Source organism: Poromitra crassiceps (genome assembly GCF_964638095.1).
Source record: "Poromitra crassiceps genome assembly, chromosome: 4".
NCBI classification, from domain to species: Eukaryota; Metazoa; Chordata; class Actinopteri; order Beryciformes; family Melamphaidae; genus Poromitra; species Poromitra crassiceps.
The window spans coordinates 9,039,779-9,057,371 of NC_139626.1; the positions used below are offsets into that span (position 1 = coordinate 9,039,779).

Sequence of the window (17,593 nt, forward strand, 5' to 3'; positions counted from 1 at the left end):
TCAAGTTGTGAAATGAAAACACCTGTGAGACAGCTCTCTCGTCCAGTAGGAGAGAGTGGAGAGCAGGCAGGTTGAAGTTGCCTCGAAACACAGATCCCTGCTCAGTTCTGTTCCCCTCCCACCCCACACGATGCTTCAATGGCGGGTCAGATCTGAGCGGGGATCAGTCACTATAGAGGCAACCTCCCTCTGCAAGCCGGCGAGCGAGGGGGTGTGCTCGTCCCTGATCCCCCAGAGATCCAAAAGGTCGAAGGGCACAGAGAGAGAGAGGGAGAGAAAGCCCGTCGACGGGATCCGGCTACACACGGCGTCACCACCATGCAAGGACAGTAATAGGACTCACAGAGAAACCACACTGAAGGACTCGCTAAGAGAAACACACACTGAAGCGCACGCGGTGCTCTGCCTCTAAGGCCACGTGGGGCCGCTTTTCAGAGAGAACCTGCCCCGATATACTGAGTCACTTTGCTTGTGTTGAATAGAAACCCACAGTTCTCCCGGGGCGTAACTCAAAGACTAAACAGACATATTTGTATTAAATTGACCCTTTTGCCCACTGTGGCCCAGTACACAGCCACCACGGAGCTTCAGTGTGGTGGAACACACACTGTAATGTCACTTTCACACTCACACATGCAAGCTAACACACAAATACCTGCACACACACACATACACACACTCCAAAACACGCTCCAAGCACACTCCAAATTTACACCAGTGTGGGCTAAGACATAAATCAGCAACCCAGTATGAGTTTTGTCAAAACAGCAGATCTGTTTATTCTCTGTTTTGTTCTCTATGGTTGTTCTCGCTATCCCTCCCTACTGTCCCAGATCTCATGTCTCCCACGTCGCCACACTGTATCCAGTGTTGGGGGTAACTCATTACAAAAGTAACATATTACATGTAATGTGTTACTTTTGGCAGTAACTCAGTAATATAACTGATTACAAATATTTAGTAATTTCAGTAATATTATACCGGTTACTTTGTCAAGTAACACAAGTTACAAAGATACAAATGGGAGTGCTGGATTGGGTCAAGACATCAATATAGGTTAGCAGAGTAAAAATCAGGTGCTCTTCCAGGATGGGGCATATATTGATACAAGATAAAAAAAGAGGTAGCTGTCCAATGTGGTTGCAGGAATTTCCCCAGGTGTTGGAGGCAGCAAAATGAGACATCCGAGGCACTCTGAAATATATTAAAAATCCTTTATTCCAGCAGGGACACCTGCTTGGTGTCCCTGCTCGAATATCGGATGTCTCATTTTGCTGCCTCCAACACCTGGGGATTTTCCTGCAACCACATTGGACAGCTACCTCTTTTTTAGCTTGTAACACAAGTTACAAATTTAGTTACCTTTTTATGCAAATAACCACTATAGGTAACAATAACAAAGGAAAAGGATAACATTGAGAATTTTGGACGGTTTACACTGACTTCCTGACGGTTTAAATTATTTTTCGGGATGGTTCCGGGGCAGCGATGTCTGCTACTGCAGTTAATTTGTTGAAAGTAATGATGCCAAAGTAGTTTAATAAGTTGCATTACCGCCTCCTTCTGGATTTATCCCTACATTCTGTAAAACCCGATCCTCTCCCATGCCCCCTGGGGACCTCCTCCCTCCACCCACTCTCTTCTCCCCATAATGACATCATGATGTCATAATGTCATGATGTCATGTTCTGATGTCATAATGTTCTGATGTCATGTCATGATGTCATCATTTTACGGTGTCATAATGTCCAACACACACTTCAGTCCCTTCATGAAGCCTTCCGTTTGAGACACACACATAGTCGGCGTGGTACAGTGAATGGCTACTCAAGTAGGGCATGATGCCTGGCAGCTCCATGATGCCGCCTATGCAGGAGACCTGAACAAACTGAGGACCCTGCTGCAGGAAGACCGCTTCAGAAGGTGGATCAATGAGCGGAGGGAGGTGGGCTACAACTGTTGGAGGAGCACCCCTCTGGGGCACGCAGCCATGCACGGTCACGATGCCTGTGTGGCCTACCTGATCACCCAGGGAGCCCAGGTAGACCTAGCTGATGAGAATGACTACATGCCTCTCTACTGGGCCGTGGTCACCGGCCAACTGGACTGTGTCCGGATCCTCTTGGAAGCCGGGGCCGACCCCAACATAAGAAGACGCTCATCCCCATACACCGCGGTCTTCTGGGCTTCCCAGGCGGGAAGGTTGGAGATACTGCAGGAACTCATCAGGTTCCGTGTTGCTGTTGACATGGACAGCGATGACATTGTCAGGTCTCCTCTCCATATCAGCGCCACCTTCCACCACCTGGACTGCTTCCGCCTGCTGCTCCAGGCCGGCGTTCTGACCCGTGACGTGGCTTCTCGCCTGCTGGAGGTGTTGCTGAGGGAAGGGTGCGATGCTGCCTTTGTCCAGCTGCTCCTGGACCATGGCGCCGACCCGGCCCTGGTGACCGCAGAGCAGGCACAGCTGGAGAAATGGGCGGATCCCGAGGCTCTCAGGGTCTTTCTGGAGGCCAACAGATGTCCTCTCAGTCTGGCCCACGTGTGTCGGATCCGGATCCGCCAAGCGCTGGGCACACATCGCCTGAACCAAGTCCACTCCCTTCCATTAACACAAGTGATGAAGGACTTTGTGCTCAACCAGAACTGACTTGAAGGACTGTCAGTTTATGTCATTTGTGGCTTTATTTACAGAAGACTGCATGGCAAACCTGGGACGTTTATAACTAGGCTTCCGATGTTTTCAGCAAACTCAGCCAGTATCTACCAACAGATGATGCCGACATGAAGATCTTTGTAGTAACTTTGTAGTCATGATGTTTGACAGGTCCATTACAGCTGATGCTGTTGATGAGGCAAGGCTGGACATGTTTGTTCGGAAGCAGAGCCCATGCGAAGCCATCCCACCTACTCAAGCTGCTCTACTGCAGCATGTAAAGTGGGCTGCCTACCAGACTGGATGCATATGGTGTCAATCATTACTTTGTCAACCAAAAGCATGAAGTCCTTCTGACTGACCAAGTGTGGATGCAGATTTGAATGCCGTGGAAGGTGCAATGCTACAGTCTTGCATGGACAGCACTGTGTAGCTGCACATGTGAAGATTAGGCTCCGTTTCAACCCAAAGCATACTGGTTAGTTGATTATACATGCACATTGCACACATTCTATAACTTAACTGGTGATCCTCGAATGGTCAGGTTATTAAGGTTACAGATGTCTTCAATGCATTGTATGTCATTTGTATGTAATCAGAAGAATGCTGTGTCCCCTGTGCCATCAGAAGACGTGGACGTGGACGTGGAGGCGATGGACTACCTGCTGGGCGACTGTTGTTTTCTTGCCCTCACCTTGACTCCCATTCTTTCATGGCTATTTATTGTTTTAGCAAAAATGGATGTAAATTCTTTACAGCAAGATCTCTATAAAAAGGGTATTTATTAGATCAAATAATGAATTTATGCATTTATTTATTTATTTATTTGGTCATAGCTTATGTGTATTCAATAGTAACCAAAGGATCGCTCGTGCAAAAAATGTCAATTTGCTGTACATCATTTCGAATAAAAGTTTTGCTCAAATAATGTTTACCCATATTTTTCACATTACTTAGAGAGAGTAAATGGCAGGAGATATAAAAAGGAATTCTGATGTTTAATTTTAAATCATTTGACACCAATCATCAAAAGTGATGAAGTGATGAAGGACTTTGTGCTCAACCAGAACTGACTTGAAGGACTGTCAGTTTATGTCATTTGTGGCTTTATTTACAGAAGACTGCATGGCAAACCTGGGACGTTTATAACTAGGCTTCCGATGTTTTCAGCAAACTCAGCCAGTATCTACCAACAGATGATGCCGACATGAAGATCTTTGTAGTAACTTTGTAGTCATGATGTTTGACAGGTCCATTACAGCTGATGCTGTTGATGAGGCAAGGCTGGACATGTTTGTTCGGAAGCAGAGCCCATGCGAAGCCATCCCACCTACTCAAGCTGCTCTACTGCAGCATGTAAAGTGTGCTGCCTACCAGACTGGATGCATATGGTGTCAATCATTACTTTGTCAACCAAAAGCATGAAGTCCTTCTGACTGACCAAGTGTGGATGCAGATTTGAATGCCGTGGAAGGTGCAATGCTACAGTCTTGCATGGACAGCACTGTGTAGCTGCACATGTGAAGATTAGGCTCCGTTTCAACCCAAAGCATACTGGTTAGTTGATTATACATGCACATTGCACACATTCTATAACTTAACTGGTGATCCTCGAATGGTCAGGTTATTAAGGTTACAGATGTCTTCAATGCATTGTATGTCATTTGTATGTAATCAGAAGAATGCTGTGTCCCCTGTGCCATCAGAAGACGTGGACGTGGACGTGGCGGCGATGGACTACCTGCTGGGCGACTGTTGTTTTCTTGCCCTCACCTTGACTCCCATTCTTTCATGGCTATTTATTGTTTTAGCAAAAATGGATGTAAATTCTTTACAGCAAGATCTCTATAAAAAGGGTATTTATTAGATCAAATAATGAATTTATGCATTTATTTATTTATTTATTTGGTCATAGCTTATGTGTATTCAATAGTAACCAAAGGATCGCTCGTGCAAAAAATGTCAATTTGCTGTACATCATTTCGAATAAAAGTTTTGCTCAAATAATGTTTACCCATATTTTTCACATTACTTAGAGAGAGTAAATGGCAGGAGATATAAAAAGGAATTCTGATGTTTAATTTTTTTTTTTTTAAACTCTTTATTTTGAGTTAACAAAAGTGCATAGACATACATCGACAATTGAAAGGAAAAGAAGACAGGGACAAAAAGAGACAAACAAAACCAAAAACTGTCGCAGGGGGTTACGCTTCTCTGTTCTCGGGTCCTTCCCTTTAGTCTGTTATTGGATTCCGCTCGCCTCTTGCTCTGAAGGCAGTCCACTTTTGCCATCGGCGGTCCAGAATCTTGGCCTTCGTTCTAATGCGAAAAGTCATTTTTTCCATGGAGTGAATCTCCTCTACTATGGCCAACCATTGATCTGCTCCTGGAGGATCTTCTTTGAGCCAATTCCTCGTAATGGCCTTTTTCCCCGCAAGAGTGAGAATCTTAAAGAGATAGAAGTCCTCCTTATGTATGGCCTCTTCTGTGATTAACCCAAGATACACAACCTGTGGCTCCCTAGGGAACTCGTAACCCAAGACTTCTTTTACAGTTTGACTAATTGTGACCCAGAAAGATTGTATTTTTGTGCAAAACCAGAAAATATGAGAATGATTGGCGTTCACCACCCCACACTGTCTCCAGCAGGGCTGCTGTTCACCTAATTGTTTGTTTTTGATTTGAGGTGTGATAAAAAAACGGATCAGATTTTTCCAGCCAAATTCCCTCCATCCTCTGGAGCTTGTTGAAGTTTGTTGTGTTTCGCATATCGAAAGCCAATCATCCTCTGACAGATTAATTCCCAGTTCTAGCTCCCATTTCGATTTAACATACAGTGAATTATTCCCATTACGGTTATGCAAACTTCTATATAATCTAGAAACAGTTTTAGCTGGGGTTTGACTATATGCTCCCAAAAATACTTCAATCACTTCATTTCCTTCATCTGAGATTTGTTTCTTAATTTCTGTATCGAAGAAGTGTCTTAACTGAAGATATCTGAATAAGTCCCAGTTTTCTAGATCAAATTCGGTTTTACACTTCTCGAAAGACTTAAAATTGTGACCCTCCAATAGTGTGCACATGGCTGTCACACCCCTTTCCCTCCACCTTGCAAAGGTATTGTCCAATTCTCCAGGTCTGAAGCTGGGGGACTGGGCTGGCCAGATCAATAGTTTACTATCTTTTGCTAAGTTATATTTTTTAACCACTTCTTTCCAAATTATTAACGAGTTTTCTAGAGTGTTGTTATCTCCCTTTAAAATTGCACGAACCTTTCCCCCTAGTAATGTCTGAGGTTGAACTTGCTCCAGACTCATCTCAATATCTTTCCATCTAGCCCGGTAGGTCGGAGAGCACCAGCAGACAACATATCTCAGTTGAGCAGCATAGTAATATTCCCTGATGTTTGGTAATGCCAGGCCTCCTCTCTCTTTTCCAATCTGGAGTGTCTTGAATTTCACCCTGGGCCTGGCACCTGCCCATATAAATCGTGATATCTGTTTATCCCACGATATGAACTGAGAGTCTGGGATCTTAACCGGTAATGATAGAAAGAGGTATAACAGCCTCGGCAACACGTTCATTTTGATCACCTCTATTCTAGAACTAAAATCCATAATCAGCGTAGACCATTTTAACCAATCCTTCTTTAACTTATTATTAATAATATTATAATTTGACTCATAAATTTTGTTCTTGTCATGGGTAATTAGCACCCCAAGGTATTTAATTGAATCTGCCTCCCATTTCAATTTGTATTTTAACCTGATTGCTGTACTGGGTGAAAAATTAAATGCCAAAACCTGAGTCTTTGTAATGTTTAGTTTATAACCTGACATCTTACCATATTCATCTAGAATTGACATAAGCTTGGGAAATGTTGAGTTTGGATTTTGTAGGAAAACAATAATGTCGTCTGCAAACAGACCTATTCTATGTTCCTCTTTTGCTACAGTGACGCCCCTCACCTCTCTACTTTCTCTAATAACTTGAGCCAGCGGCTCTATGAAAATCGCGAAGAGGGCGGGGCTAGCGCAACAACCCTGGCGAGTCCCTCTGAACAGTTTGAATCTATCCGTCAGATGGCCATTGATCTTTATTCTAGCGGTCGGGTTGTCATATAAAGCTTGTATGCATCTTATGAATTGATCGTTGAATCCCAACCTTTCTAGTACTCTAAACAGAAAAGACCAACTGACCCGATCAAACGCTTTTTCTGCATCGAGACTCACCAGGGCTGCATTTAAATGTTGCTTGTCCACCTGTTCAATGATATGAAGAGTACGTCTGATCCTGCGTTTGTCTGCCTTTTATAAACCCTGTCTGATCTTCATGTATCAAATCTGGTAAAATAGCTTCCATTCTCTTAGTCATTATAGATGTAAACAGTTTATAATCAACATTCAATATAGATATAGGGCGATAGGACTCACAATACTCTTTATTCTTCCCATCCTTTGGTAGGACCGAGATCACAGCCTCTTTCCATGATGGGGGAGCCTCAGCTTTGTCCAGTGTCCAGTTAAAGGAGTTCAGCAGGACCGAAGCGAGTTCCTCTTTAAAGATTTTATACCACTCATTTGGAAAGCCATCGCTCCCCGGGCTTTTGTTGGCTTTCAGCCTCCCAATTGCAGAAACCAGTTCTTCTCTTGTTATGGGATCGGTCAAAGTTTCATTTTGTATCTCACCTATGGACGGGAGGTCTAATTTTAGTAGAAATTGTCTAATGCTATCTTCATTTTCCAACTCAGGTTGCGAGTATAAGTTTTCATAGTATTCTTTGAAGATTTTCTGAATCTTTTCTGGCTCATATGTAAGTTTATTTCCCGAGGGGTCCCTAATTTTATGTATTGAATTCCTAATTTGTTGATTTTTGAGGCGTTTCGCTAAGATTTTAGTTGCCTTCGGCCCTGCTTCATAGAATGTCTGTTTTGTGAATCTCAATTTCTTCTCTATTTCATCCTTCCCCATATCTTCTATTTGCTTCCTTACTCCTTTTAACTGCTCAACCAATGCTTCATCTCCCTCTATTGGACGTCGCCTCTCTAATTCTCTCAAATTTCTCTGTAACTCCTCATATCTTAATTTCCTTAGCTTGTTCAAATATGCCGTTTTTGATATTAGTTTCCCTCTCATTACTGCTTTGACCGTATCCCATACCAGGACTGGATTCACTTGACCATTGTCATTAACCTTTATGCAATCAATGATTTCTTCTTGGATCTGCGTCACCATGTTTTCATTGTTTAGAATGCTAACGTTCAATCTCCAAAGACCATTTCTTTGCTTATCATTCAAATGTATAGTCAGATAAATTATATTGTGATCGGATATATCCGCTGTTCCTATTGAGCAGTCCATCACCCTATATCTATCTCCAGTATTCATCAAAAAGAAATCTAGTCTAGAATGCACCCGATGTGTTGCTGAGTAATGAGTGTAATCTTTAACTCCTACATTTATGTTCCTCCAAACGTCAAACAAGCCAGACTCCTTAATTAGAATATTAAGATCTTTAGACCTCTGCGACCTATGTTTGCTTGTACTTGTGGTATCTTGGGAGTAGTTTAAGATTGTATTCCAATCTCCGGCACATACTAAAATCCCCTCTGCTTCGGAAAGTAATACGTCGAAGAGGAGCTTGAAGAACTTTCTATCACTCTCAGGCGGGGTGTACACATTGATTAAGGTGAGCAGAGCATTATCTATCTTCCCTATAATAATCATATATCTGCCTTCTTTATCTCTTTTCTCCTTTATCAATTCAAAATTAACGGAATTATGTATCAGAGTAGCCACTCCTCTTTTCCTACTATTTTTACAAGAGCTAAAAAATGAATTTACATATCCAAACTTTTTCAACTTCTCATGTTCTTGTTTCGACATATGAGTCTCTTGCAAGAAAATCACTTGTGTCTTATCTTTTTTCATTTTAGATAGGACTCTGCTCCTCTTAACTGGGTTGCTTAAGCCATTTACATTCAAAGATGCAATTTTCAAGTCATTAGACCCCGACATTCATTTTCCACGTAGTAGAATTAGCAGCCCCCCGCGACACACATTGAACACATAGAACACATTTACCTAACCAAATTTCAGCCAAAATTAAACTTAAACGGACCTCCAAACGAGGAGGAAACACTCTTTCCTCCTCTACTCTGACCCCGTTGGTAGGTCGATGGAAAAGCCTCTCCCTATGAGAGGGTCCTATACTAAGTGTGGCACAAGTGGCTGTCAACCTTAACTCTGCCATCTTACAAGTCCAACGTAACCGTCTCCGCCCACTGAAACCGTTTCTCCCAGGCACATAAATGATAATAATACTCCGCCAATCGGTAGTGTTGTGATAACATTTTTTTTTTTTTTTTTTTTTTTTTTTTTTTTCCATTTTTCCATTTTTTTTTTTTTTTTTTGTGCTTGGAGCCTAGGCTCCCATACCGGCTATTGATTAAATCCTCTTCACCTATTCTTGTGGCATTGTTATTGTTGATACCTCGGATTCATTATAGTCATGCAAGTGCGCTGTTTAATCTTCTTCACATTTTGGGGGTGCGCTGATACTCCCTGAGCTTCTCTCTTGCTCTCATGGCGGCAGCACGGCTCCTCTCTCGGTCATCTGCTGGCGTCTGTTGTCCTCTCGTCCCGTCCCGTAGCTGCACTTCCATCCTGATGTCTCCCTCTGTTGGCACCAGCTCCTCTACCGGCACTCCGCGTCTCTTCAGCTCCCTATGCGCCTCCTGGGCATTAGCGTACGTCTGGATCCCCGTGTCCCAGTGAATCCGCATATTTGTGAATGGAGTCTGGAAGCGAACCCCTTTGATCTTTAACGCTTTCTTTATCCCGTTGTACTCCTTGCGCTTCTTGACAATCTCGACCGCGTAGTCATGATCAAAATATATAGGTCTGTTGTTCCACTGAATCTTCCCCTTCTTCCAAGCTTCCCTCAGCACCATCTCTTTAGTTGTAAACTCCTGGAAGTTGATGATGATGGGTCTTGGTGGAGCGCCTTGCGGAGGTTTGTTTGCCAGAGAACGATGGGCCCGCTGTATCTTGAAATCCAGATCCTGTGGCAGTGGCAGCTCGCCTTTGAAGAATTTATCGATAAACTGCGGCACTGAGTTACCCTCTTCTCCCTCTGCCACTCCGAAGATGCGGATGTTGTTCCTCCTTGATCTGGATTCTAGATCTGTTAGCTTGTTCTGCAAGACACGTTGTTTGTCCATACTAACACAGAGCGCTTCGGTTAGCTCCGTCGCCCAGCTCTCTACTCGCTCCAGCCGTGACTCAGTCTCTCCCACTCGGTCCTTCAAGCTCTGCATTTCCGCAGCAATACCATCGAGTTTTCCGTTGATTTCTTGTCCCATAGTATTAATCTCCCGTCTCAGCCCATCGCTATCCCCCTTGAGGTCTGCTTTTAGTTCTTTTATTGCTGAGAGTATTTGTTCGGAGTCCATGTTTGGTCCGGGGCTAGACTGCTCGCTGCTTTGAGGTGTTTCAGGTAAGCTAACGCTAACGTTAGCTTCAGAGTTAGCCACTGCTACGGCGTTTTCTTCTTCCCGAGTGAGTAGCTCACCTTTTCTGCCTTTTCGGGCACCTTTCCTTCTCCTTCCACTCATTTAACTTCCCAGCCTAGATGGGAGCGAGTTTTTGATTCATTTAGTATAAGAATTGCGATATGCCCGGGAGCACGGTTTCACTCTGCGACTGCCTACTCCGCCAACATACCGGAAGTCTCCCTGATGTTTAATTTTAAATCATTTGACACCAATCATCAAAATCACCCTGGACAGTGAAGTTATGGTAAAAATGGCTCAAATGGCAGCCATCTTTTAAAATGCCAGCCATTTTGAGATTTACGTGGAATAAATCTGGCTTCTCTGTGGTCATAAATGTATGGTTTTGATCGCAAGATCATAAATATTGGACAATTCTACGTAAAGTTGCCCCCAAAATAGTATTTCCGGGCTGAGAATAGCAATCATCTTGGAAAAATCTAGATTTTTGCATGGCTAATAGGTTTTTTATCAAAAGAACAATCCCCAAGCACTATATTTGTGCCAATGTTGGTGCTTCTTTCCAGATGTGAACGATTTTGCATTGAAAAAGTGCATTGAATCTGCTCCACTATATTTTGGATCATGTTAATTGCACGTTGCAGCCTATGATAACGTGTTAGCATGGAGAACTGAAGCCAATGGTAATTGTCAGCCCATTCAATCGTCGTTATCAGCGTCTTATCACCCCATTCATATCGGCCAGTACGGCCCTACTGACCTGCTAGTAGGCGCAGAAGGTCGTTATCAGCGATTCGTTATCAGGAGAGGTTTCCGTTTTCGTATTTTAACGCGTTTTGTTGCTGAATTCTAACACTAAACCTAACCCTCACCCTCACCCTAAGTTGTTTTATTTGCCTAAATATAAAGTTGTTTGATAACGGCCATTGAAACCTACTGAAACCTCCTAGCAGGTTTATCAGCGATAGGAATGGGGCTGATGACGAACCTAATGAATCTATGGGTGACAACAGTCAGATCGGGTGATAGTCAAGTCTCAATTCCAGTCTAGTCTTGTCTGGTCTAGTCTGATCTATAGTTGCTTACAGTACCGTACTGTATAAACCCTGGATATGTCAACAGGTGGCACTAGAAGGTAGAAACGGGGGGCAGATGAGTGTACACTGTAAGATAACTGACTGTGGTCAGGAGGAAGCTGATAAGACCAGGATGTGTACAGCTCCGCCCTAGTGCCCTGATTGACAGGTATGTGCAGTGCGCGTTGGAAGCCATTTGACAGTTGGCTGCTGTGGTGCAGGAGCTAAAGTCAGACTGCCAGAGAGAGATTTCAACCAGCTCAGGTTTGACTTTCCTCTGCAAAGTTTTACTCTCTTTCTCTCTGCCTCTTTTCCCCTGGGCGGACCTTCCAGTCTCTCTGTCTCTCCCCTTCTCTTTCTTCACACGGTCTCTTTACTCTCTCCCTCTGTGGACGTCTTCCTCATAGCCAGACACTAATTCTGCTGTCAGAGAGTGAATCCTCTCAAAACGCCTGACTGGATAAAAAACAAATTAGAAATCACTGCAGCAGAGTTAAAGAGTCTGAACAAAAATGAAAGAAAGAAAGAAAGCAGGACAGAAAGAAAGAAACAATATATATATATATAGAGAGAGAGAGAGAGAGAGAGAGCGAGAGAGAGATTAGGGCATCACAGGACGAGACGGAATTAAATAAGACGCATAGGAGCAAACACTTTGTAGTTTTCACATCATTGGTTTAACAATGATCTGGGGAATGTTAACCGGATTATATATCTGAGTGTGCTCTTTGGGTACGAGGTCATTCAGACAATGGGCGTTTCCTCCGAGACGAGGAGAGGCATGGATGGATGATAGTTTTCGGGGCAGAGAGCATCGGGCCTGAGGGAAATCCCTGGTCCTGAAATAGCCCGCTTTGTTTGGATAGCTTGTTTACACTCTGCCACCCCAATTTGGGCCTGGTGCTGGGAGCAGGAGATGGGCCAGACCAGGCCTGCTGCTCATCGCCAGACAATAATAGACCCCAGCAGCTCACGGGGGATCTCAATTACACCGCTTCAAAAAGGTGTGAATGAGACGGAGGGTGGATGTGAATTGGTCTGCTTGTGTGTAGTGTGTGTGTGTGTGTGTAGTGTGTGTGTGTGTGTGTGTGTGTGTGTGTGTGTGTGTGTGTGTGTGTGTGTGTGTGTGTGCGCATATGCGTGTGTGTGTCCACCAAAATTGCATCCTACCACAGCTGCTTTTGAGACTCATCAGCCTCATAATGGGATTTGCCTGTGCTGCAGTTCAGTATCACACCACTAAACTCAGGAAAGGACAGTAAAATGACATCCAGACCGATACCGGTGCCTTGTATATCAATACAGTGTAGAGATAGTAATAACGCAGTAACAGACAGTAATAACAGAATACAACTTTGATGACAGGGTTAACTATTGGAGCAGCCAGCAGACTCCACACACACCAAAAAAAAAAAAATCCCCTTTTCAAGGCCGTCTGTATTCCAAGCAGATACAAAAGCTTAGAAGAATTTGGAACGTTTGCCCGCTGGAAAAGTCCGGGATCATTTCTGGATACCGTTCAACGAGGACGAGACTTGCTTCCATGTGTTTTTCAAAGGCCTGGTTTCAGAGAGCATTGGCCCTGCCTTAAGCCACTGAGTCATGCAAACAGAGCTGATCTTTTTTAGCTCTCCTCCTCCGGTCCCGCCGGATTTATCTGGCTGCTCCGAGGCCTCCCCAAAAAGCCACCACTCATCCCCCATCCCTCTCTCTCTCCTTCTGCCTGTCCTCCAGCCAGAGAAAACAGAGGGTATGAGACAGAGAGAGAGAGAGAGAGAGAGAGAGAGAGAGAGAGAGACACTCACTGTCTGTCCTCCAGCCAGAGAAAACAGAGGCTATGAGACAGACAGAGAGAGAGAGAGACACTCACTGTCTGTCCTCCAGCCAGAGAAAAAACAGAGGCTATGAGACAGACAGAGAGAGAGAGAGACACTCACTGTCTGTCCTCCAGCCAGAGAAAACAGAGGCTATGAGACAGAAAGAGAGAGAGAGACACTCACTGTCTGTCCTCCGGCCAGAGAAAACAGAGGCTATGAGACAGAGAGAGAGAGAGACACTCGCTGCCTGTCCTCCAGCCAGAGAAAACAGAAGCTATGAGACAGACAGAGAGAGAGACACTCACTGTCTGTCCTCCAGCCAGAGAAAACAGAGGCTATGAGACAGAGAGAGATACACTCACTGTCTGTCCTCCAGCCAGAGAAAACAGAGGCTATGAGACAGAGAGAGAGAGAGACACTCGCTGTCTGTCCTCCAGCCAGAGAAAACAGAGGCTATGAGACAGAGAGAGAGAGAGAGACTCACTGTCTGTCCTCCAGCCAGAGAAAACACAGGCTATGAGACAGAGAGAGAGAGAGACACTCACTGTCTGTCCTCCAGCCAGATGAAACAGAGGCTATGAGACAGACAGAGAGAGAGAGACACTCACTGTCTGTCCTCCAGCCAGAGGAAACAGAGGCTATGAGACAGACAGAGAGAGAGAGACACTCACTGTCTGTCCTCCAGCCAGAGGAAACAGAGGCTATGAGACAGACAGAGAGAGAGAGACACTCACTGTCTGTCCTCCAGCCAGAGGAAACAGAGGCTATGAGACAGACAGAGAGAGAGAGAGAGAGAGAGAGAGACACTCACTGTCTGTCCTCCAGCCAGAGAAAACAGAGGCTATGAGACAGACACAGAGAGAGAGAGAGACACTCACTGCCTGTCCTCCAGCCAGATCAAACAGAGGCTATGAGACAGAGAGAGAGAGAGAGAGAGAGACACTCACTGTCTGTCCTCCAGCCAGAGAAAACACAGGCTATGAGACAGAGAGAGAGACACTCACTGTCTGTCCTCCAGCCAGAGAAAACACAGGCTATGAGACAGAGAGAGAGAGAGACACTCGCTGCCTGTCCTCCAGCCAGAGAAAACACAGGCTATGAGACAGAGACAGAGAGAGAGAGACACTCGCTGCCTGTCCTCCAGCCAGAGAAAACACAGGCTATGAGACAGAGAGAGAGAGAGACACTCGCTGCCTGTCCTCCAGCCAGAGAAAACACAGGCTATGAGACAGAGACAGAGAGAGAGAGACACTCGCTGCCTGTCCTCCAGCCAGAGAAAACACAGGCTATGAGACAGAGAGAGAGACACTCGCTGCCTGTCCTCCAGCCAGAGAAAACACAGGCTATGAGACAGAGAGAGAGACACTCGCTGCCTGTCCTCCGGCCAGATCAAACAGAGGCTATGAGACAGAGAGAGAGAGACATTTGGCAGCGTTGGCGCAGTGTTTATCCCGAGGCTGGAGAGGGAAAGAGAGGGGTGGGATGTTGGGGGGGAGGGAGCGTTGAATCCGAGGAGAGGGAGCTTTTCAGTGGAGTCTGCTTTTTAAAGGACACGGAAAAAGAAAAAACGTTACAGTACACGTCACCCACTAAATCAAAGCAAGCAAGCAAACCGGTTAGTGTCAGCAGCGAGGGCATCATGCAGTGAGGGCATCATGCAGGGAGGGGTGCTAGAGAGGGCTTGCAGGTGGCGTCACATGTCCTCTAGCGGCCATAATGGACGTCCTCAGCTTTATTCTAAACTTACAACTCAACAGGAAGGAGGAGTTGCCAGCTTGTTCGTTACAGTTAGCTAGCTAACCATCGTTACAGTAGCTAGCTAACCATCGTTACAGTAGCTAGCTAACCATCGTTACAGTAGCTAGCTAACCATCATTACAGTAGCTAGCTAACCATCGTTACAGTAGCTAGCTCACCATAGTTCCATTGTAGTTGAGGCTATTAACACTGTCTTGATTGCTCATGTTACATGGCTAGGAGCTGGTAGGAGCTGGTGGTCGCATGTTAAAGTCAAACTGAACCCGTAGTGGCGCATGGGTCGGAGTCCGTCTGAGATGACAGGTTGAGAGGCGGGTCATAGTAGCATGTCGATGATTTGATTTGACAATTCTGGGGACTGGCTTCGGCATTGGTCAATCCTGGCGTGTTCACCCCAAATCGAGTGAGATTCAGCGTGTTGTCGTGCTACGCGAGTGGGATCCGCCGAGTACCAGGCAGCCAGCTACTTCTGTGTGCAACGAGCGGACAATCCGATGCATGGGTGCTGCCCGTCCGCCTGGAATCTCCGAGGGGCGACCCCTGACAACCAGGCTCTCAGGCGCAGGGCTCCAAAGTGCGACCTATTAGGTCGCATGTGCCACCTAATTTCAAAATGTGCGAGTTAATTTGCAATCAGGTCGCACTCGTGCGACTTGGGAGAATGAGAGAGGATAATATTTTTTTCCCCCCCAACCAATCGCCTGCTTCAGATCGCATCTTTCTGTCCCCTCTGCTCCCCGTCTGCCTGCGCGTGCCTCTGTGCTGCAAGACAGCGGTTACGTCACTCACTCACAATACACACACCGGGTAGTGGCGAAAAAGTGTTTGGAAGTTGCACTCTCTCTATAGCGAAAGCAGCTTGGGCGAGAACAAACAGCAGAGCAGCTAACATGGCGTCGCCTGTCTGGCAATTTTACAACTTGTTGCCGTTTGCATTGTGTGCTCAAAGGAGATACCGCATGGGCGAATGTGACAATCCGCCAGGAGAATGGATATCACTTTGTAGTTAGTCAAACTCAGGCATGCGCTGCGCTGCGCACGGAGGGAAGAGGCGCAACAGAGTGAAGCCTGCCCTGTACCCCGCGGCCTCTCACCAGGCAAGACCGCGGCTTCACCAAACACCCTGCGGCCTAGCAGAGCGCTGCAGCTCAACTAACTACAGGAGCTTGCTGAGCAGCGGACTTTTTTCACTCTGAAAACAATTGAAACCACCGCCACGACTTTATTTCACCAGAGGCGAAGTCAGCAACACAAAGACTGATGGAAATAACAGTCAGCAACGACAGCAAGAAACGAAAAGAAATAAATGCAAAGCTAATGGAATTCATATGTCTTGATCAGCAGCCGCTGTCTGTTGTGGAAGACCTCGGGTTCAAACGCCTCATATCCTGCTTGGATCCACGTTACACGCTGCCAGGACGTAAATATTTAACTGACGTTTGCCTGCCGGAATTATACCAAATTGTTTACAAGCACATCGAGAGCCTTATGAAAGACAACACCACGTCAATCAGCTTCACGACTGACATTTGGAGTTCGAGTGTCTGTCCTATGTCCATGCTGAGCCTAACTGCGCAGTTTATTGATGAAAAGTTCGACCTGAACAAAGTTGTACTTCACTCACAAGAGTTTTCTGGGTCACACACCGCGGAGGCTATCGCTGCAGCTTTCACAGACATGTTCCAAGCTGTGTTGGTGCACATGTTGTGTACATAGTATTATATTTTTTGTTTTATAAGACTATTTATTTTTCCACAGGAAAGTTACAGTATACAGTCTACTCTGTAATAAATAATAATAAAACGGTTGCCAACTCATGATACTTTCTCATCTCCTAATTTTAATACTTAATATACAATGTCGATGTTGTTAAGAATAATTAAATATATGAATAATGCGACACAATAAATAGAAGGCTTGAATTGATGGATTTGACGCGGTGATCGGTGATCGGCCATATCGGGATCGGCAGATACTGCTTCCAGTGATCGGTGATCGGTGATCGGCCTCAAAAAAGCTGATCGGAGCATCTCTACGTATTAGTGTTGAGGGTCCAGCACTGGAGGACTATGATGCCAGGCAGGATGTTAAGGTGTGGTTCTCCAAGGGAAAGGCCCCCAGGAGGCCTAACTTTAAGAGTTGGCCAGTGTCCATGCAGGCCAGGACTGATTCCAGTCTTTGGATCTCATAGAAATGGCAGCATCACAGGCAATCTACAGGCTCACAGTTAGCTGTAAGCTCTAGATTGTCTGTTTTGGTGCTGACATGCTGCCATAGAACACATGTTGAATGTGATCCAAAACACAGTGAGTAAATGTATGCTGCTGTTTATGTTTATTGTAAGTTGTGCAGTTTTATTGACTGGAGCTTATTTGAACTGAATGTGTTAATGCTGCTGTGGTCAGGTGGAGTGTCACTTTAAGTTGGCTGTTGCACTGTTGGATAAGTTGAGGATGCTGTCTGTGCTGTGGAAACACTCAGAATCGACTTGTCTGTTTCTCTCTACCTCCTCATCTCCTCCGCCATCTCCAGCACTAGTTCCTCATGTCATTACATGATGTATGTTATTTTATGGTTTGATTTTATTATTCATATAAGAAGACCTTGTGTCAACTGCTCATGCAGTGTTTAATCAATCGATTAAAACATTTGATAAATGTCAAGTTTGAGTCATAGTCAATTTTTACATCAGATCACGGCAATACTACGGTATTTGGAATATAAATGTATCATCGGCATCATGGCATGAAAAGGTTATGTGTTAATTGT

At 45.1% G+C, this 17,593-nt stretch overlaps 1 protein-coding gene across 1 annotated transcript in view; it reads right to left on the reverse strand.

Annotated features, from left to right (window-relative positions):
* cacna1g (calcium channel, voltage-dependent, T type, alpha 1G subunit) overlaps positions 1-17,593 on the reverse strand; it is a gene marked incomplete at both ends in the record, with an annotated part of 368,718 nt that overhangs the window by 113,217 nt on the left and 237,908 nt on the right.